The sequence below is a fragment of the Lolium rigidum genome, chromosome 1 (assembly GCF_022539505.1).
Source record: "Lolium rigidum isolate FL_2022 chromosome 1, APGP_CSIRO_Lrig_0.1, whole genome shotgun sequence".
NCBI classification, from domain to species: Eukaryota; Viridiplantae; Streptophyta; class Magnoliopsida; order Poales; family Poaceae; genus Lolium; species Lolium rigidum.
Genome location: NC_061508.1, coordinates 309047734 through 309053621, shown reverse-complemented (window position 1 = coordinate 309053621; position 5888 = coordinate 309047734). Strand labels below are relative to the sequence as shown.

At 48.8% G+C, this 5888-nt stretch overlaps 1 long non-coding RNA gene across 1 annotated transcript; it reads left to right on the top strand.

Annotated features, from left to right (window-relative positions):
* The first annotated feature begins 2687 nt into the window (after positions 1–2687).
* On the top strand, positions 2688–4691 carry LOC124684120. The gene is made up of 2 exons (XR_006996912.1): positions 2688–2997; positions 4375–4691. It is a non-coding gene; the product is annotated as an uncharacterized LOC124684120 (long non-coding RNA).
* Positions 4692–5888: the final 1197 nt, after the last annotated feature.

The window sequence follows — 5888 nt, the reverse complement described above, 5'->3', positions numbered from 1 at the left end:
GAAGAGATAGTGAAATACAAGTAATATGGATGTATATGAGTGGTAATAGCAATCTGAATAAAATATGGCAGCGAGTAAACATGCAACAGAACGGTAAATAAGCGGTGTTTGCAGTATTGGAAACAAGGCCTAGGGATCATACTTTCACTAGTGGACACTCTCAACATTGATCGCATAATAAATAATAACTTCTCTCATTTGTGCTACATATACTCTTGTTTGATAATGAACACCATTCGTTGCGTAGGATTACACGAACCCTCAATGCCGGAGTTAACAAGCTCCACAACATTCGATATTCATGTTTAAGTAACCTTAGAGCATAATGGATCTTTGCAAAATAAACCGAGTACTAACATAGCATACACACTGTCACCTATACACTATGAAGGGGGAATAAATCACATCAATACTATCATAGCGATAATCAACTCCATAACCTACAAGAGATTATGATCATAATCTACGACAAGAACCACATGATGCACACACCTGTCACCATTACACCATGCGGGAGGAATAGACTACTTTAATAACATCACATGAGTAGCACATAGACTAGTAGCGATACAAAGCACATTGCAATCATAAAGGGATATAAATAAGCACTCCACTATGCCATTCATAACAGTGAATAAGTATTCTGTGAAATATAGCCTAAGAGACCCACACGGTGCACACACTGTCACCTTTACACACGTGGGACAAGGAGTCTCCGGAGATAAAATAAGTAAAACCCACTTGACTAGCATAATGACATCTAGATTACAAGCATCATCATATGAATCTCAATCATGTAAGGCAGCTCATGAGATTATTGTATTGAAGTACATAGGAGAGAGATGAACCACATAGCTACCGGTACAGCCCCGAGCCTCGATGGAGAACTACTCCCTCCTCATGGGAGACAGCAGCGGTGATGAAGATGGCGGTGGTGTCGATGGAGGAGCCTTCCGGGGGCACATCCCGGTCCCGGCGGCGTGCCGGAACAGAGACTCCTGTCCCCCAGATCTTGGCTTCGCGATGGCGGCGGCTCTGGAAGGTTTCTCGTACCGTGGCTTATTCGTATCGAGGTTTAGGTCAGGGACCCTTAAATAGGCGAAGAGGCGGAGTCGGAGGGTCGACGAGGCGATGACACACTAGGGGGGCGCGGCCCAGGCCCTGGCCGCGCCACCCTGTCATCTGGGGCCCACAGGGCCCTCCTCTGGTGGCTCTCGGGTGTTCTGGAAGCTTCATGTGAAAATAGGGTACTGGGCGTTGATTTCGTCCGATTCCGAGAATATTTCCTTACTAGGATTTCTGAAACCAAAAACAGCAGAAAACAAGAACTGGCACTTCGGCATCTCGTCAATAGGTTAGTTCCGGAAAACGCATCAAAACGATATAAAGTGTGAACAAAACATGTAGGTATTGTCATAAAACAAGCATGGAGCATCAGAAATTATAGATACGTTGGAGACGTATCAGCATCCCCAAGCTTAGTTCCTACTCGCCCTCGAGTAGGTAAACGATAACAAGAATAATTTCTGAAGTGACATGCTACCATCATAATCTTGATCAGCATTATTGTAAAGCATATGACATGAATGGAGTGATTCAAAGCAATATCTATAGTTTGACAAATAGATGACATATAGCAAAACTTTTCATGAATAATACTTTCAAGACAAGCATCAATAAGTCTTGCATAAGAGTTAACTCATAAAGCAATAAATTCAAAGTAAAGGCATCGAAGCAACACAAAGGAAGATATAAGTTTCAGCGGTTGCTTTCAACTTTCAACATGCATATCTCGTGCCTCCGCCTGTGCTTGCGCCTGCGCCCAGGCCCTTGCCTCCTTCCTTGCCAGTGCCGCGTCGTCCGCCGCCTCCAGCCGTGCCCACCTTGCGTATGAGTCCTCCTCGTCCTGGCCGTCGAGGCCAACGGCGCCCCCGCCTCCTCGCCCTCTGTCGGCGGGGAGCTAGGGTTGCTCGGCGTGGCAGCCCTATCCCACCAATGTCGCCATCCCGGCGGCTTCCCCTCGTTGTCGGTGTCCGATGGCAACGACAAGTTGTTCATGGTGGCTAGCCGGTGTTGGAGAAGAAGAATGGCAGCCAGTTGGACATGAATTAGAGCAGGCGCATGGGATTAATGGCGGCGCGTATAACGAAGAGGTCTGCGGTTGCTCTTCCGCGGCGGGTCGGCGCTCCATTCCGGCGGTTGACGCATCGATCGGCGCGGTTGCTATTTCGGCGGTTGCCCTCCCTGGCGGTTGCTTTGCTTTAACTTGCGCCGGCTCGAGCCAGGGTCGCTGCCAGGCGAGCCCGTGGACAAGCGAGCGAACGCTCAGCGCGACCGCGCAGCATCCACGAAGACGCAAACGTGCCACATATTTGCGCTGCGTTTGCGTCTCCACGGATGACCCAAACATAATGTGTCGCACCGTTAGACCGGGGTGCAGGCGTATTTCCGATCCGCGCGAACGCAGCAGCAGCGACCGTTTCCGTCGCCCGGTTGAAGATGCCATAAATTGAGCGCAAAATCTAATTTCTGCCTGGGCACTATCTTGTCATACGCGGTGCTCACTCGTTTCATGCGTTGGATCCCGATCGGACGTCCCTGGCTCAACCCACCCACGCCGACAGCCTAGTCTCTCTCCATCGAGATTGCCATTCCCCATTCGCCTTCCTCTTCGTGGCCGAGCGTCTCTTCTCCGCCTCAAATCTCACCATCGACGAGATCACAAGCTCCCCGGCGAAGCTAGCAGGCGGAGCGCGCGGCGCGGCGGCACGGCGGCGTGGCGAACCAGGCCAATTTCCCTAATCCCCTTCCTCGTCGCGGCGAAGCCTCGAAATCTCTCCATGGACGCGACCAACGGCTCCCCCACGAATCTAGCAGGCGGTTCGCGCGGCAGTGCGGCGACGGGCCGGCGACGATTCGGTCCAGCAGCTTCGCCGCGGGTTCGACATCACCGATGACTGGCAGGGAGGAGGGATCTGGGTCTCGATTTTTGAGCGGGTGAGTATCTCAGTTCCAATGCTCTTCGCCTATCCTGTGGTTTCAAGAGGGCGATGCATTTCCAGTGGCGTCTGTTGCGAGCAATTTTTGGGTGTTCTTCGTTCTTGTTTTATTTGGTGCGCTGCTACATCTGAAGTCTCTGTACTCCACTACAGCATCCCGTCATATTTATCGTCCATAGATCTCGAAACCTGCACACAGATAGCTCACCTGATGTCCTTTTTGCTAACCCGTAAGACGCTTAGACGCACGTCTTGTTATCAGCGTGTTTGGCAACTAGGGAAACTAGCTCAACTGATCAACTAGAAAAACTAGCTAGCTGGCTACGGCAAAGCAACTCAATAAACACACACTCGAATGACTTGCATGTATTGGGCGTCCTAATATTCCTCAAGTCGCCATCAGAACCCGAAGGCTAGCTTTTGCCCTACTTCCGACTTCCTATGTTTTTGTATGACCATAGAATGTATTTTTTAGACATTCTAATACATCCTGCTTATACTAGTTCTAGTATAATGCTTTACTATCTGGATGAGGCAATTAATACCTTCTGCATATAGGATTCTCTAGTATAATGCTTTACTAATAGGATATACTACTTATTTTTAGGCCCTTTTTTCTAGTATAATGCTTTACAAATAGGATGTATTTTTAGGCAATTAATACATCCTGCATATAGGAGTATAATGCTTTACTAATGGGATGTATTTGTTGGCACTTTAATACAACCTGTACATAGGTTCTAGTATAATGCTTTTTACTAACAGGATGTATTTTTTAGGCAATTAATACATCCTGCATATAGGATATTATATACGCAGTGTTTTGTTCCTTGTAATTTTTTAGGATGTAAATTAGTGTCAATAAATACATTCTGGTGTGATTTTCTATTAGCAAGAATATATGTATAGGATGTTTTTTTATATACATGTAGGTTTTCAATCTTTTTTATGAACTGACGCAAAGATGGACCAGTGTTGGTCCCCCTGTATCTTGATGTCCCTGTTCTGTTAGATCCTCAACATTGTTCTGACCATCAACTTGGTCCTGATGATCAACTTCAGGTGTTGGTGTATTTAGATCAGGAAACCAGAAATCCATATATGCAAATATATAGAAATAGTTACATTTCCATATAATTTAGATAGCAGAACATTTGCAGAAACTTTCTACTGTATTTTTATTTCCTACCATGCTTTATTCACCCGGTCTGCAATTACTTCAAGCAGAAAATTAGCAGAAAATACATATTGAAGACAATATGTACTTGTCTTCAAGCCTGCAACATTTTTTACTCCCTACAATGTTTTTTCCTTTTTATTTGTTTCAACCAATAAACAGCTACTAAATTTATTGCATGGTTATTTTTTCTTGCAGATGATGAAGACTGATTTGAGAGAAATCATGGCTACATTACATATTCTAGCTTCTTGGAAGAGAAATTTTACATGCCTCTCCTTGCTTTCAGGTTCCTGGCAATGCAGTTTGCCACTAGTTTTTGTTCATCTACTAGTTTAAGGTGCGGTCTCACAAACTGCTAAAACCTGGTGCTTTTTGGTGTTGTATTGTACTCCAAGAACATGCATCCTACGATGCAGACCACTTTGTACGACTATGTCTTTTTCTCTCATAACTGTTGGAGACCAGTTTTATACATCTATGACAAAATCTGTGGGGTAGCTGATACTGATGCATCAGCCGGCCTGAATCTAGCTTCCTGGATGTTCATGTAAGAATACAGATCTAGAGGTGCATGGGCTGTAACTTTTTATACATGTTTCGGTGGTTGTAGATTCTGGCGCGCCTCCCTATTTTGTTTTCTGTTTTATTTTTGATTTCCTGTAACTTTTCTACCGAAGAAGCTCAAGCCATGGAGCTTCCAGCCGCCGGCGAATGGAGTAAGAAAATGTTGCAGGTAGAGTTTCCTCTGTTTTTGGTTGGGATCGTTCTGAGCCTTTTTTATTTTGTTACATCTGGACCAGCCGCCTGTGGATCTAGTCTTTTTGCGTCACCGCGTGTGGACGCGCTTCCCAGGACAGAGGATGCTTTCTTTTTTCAGATGCCTGTCGCTGTCTACCTTTGGCCCCACCTACTTTTTTGGGAAAGGTTCTGGTTCGGACAGGGGGCACTGCGTAAAGCAAACTGGTAACCGCGCACCGTGTAGCAACGCCCTAAATTGAGAACTGGGACTTCCACCTCCTCCCATCCGCCAAACTCAAACCCGAACACCTCCGAGCGGCTTGGCTCCAATCTCCAATTCTAAAAAACCCAATTCTCCTCCGATTCATTCTCCAATTTAATCTGTAGGCTAGGGTTACGCATTCCCTCCACCCGCTCAACGGCTCTTGAGCCCTGGCGCGCCGGCGTGATCGGGCGCCCAGCGTCTGCGTACGGCTCCGCTGTCGCCGCGCGCCGCCCGGGACGCGAGCCTCCGCCTACGGCACCATGGACACGGGCGATCGCCGTTGCCGAGGTGTGCACGGCGCCGCACCCCTCCCTCGACTCCCGTCCCGGAGTTGCGAGAGGCTCCCCTTCACCGCCTCCACCTGCGCCGCGCGGCACGCTCCTCGCCCGCGCCGTCTCCGCCCACCGGGAGCCTCCTCTTCGCCTCCGACGACCTCCGCCTACTTCCCTTCCAGGGGATGGGCGGCTCTCCTCGCCGCCCTCGCGTCCTGCATCCGCCTCCGCGGCTCTCGACCGCGCCATCGACATGGCGCTCTCGCCTTCATCCTCGTCCCCACTACGGAGGAGGCCCTCCACCGCCGCCGTCCCTGTCGTGAGACGTGAGGCACATTTCCCACCGCTGCCACTGCCGTCGCTGCCGCGCGGGGAGCTCTCCTCCGCATCGGCCTCTGCCACGCGGGAGGCTCTGGACCGCGCCATCCGCGGCA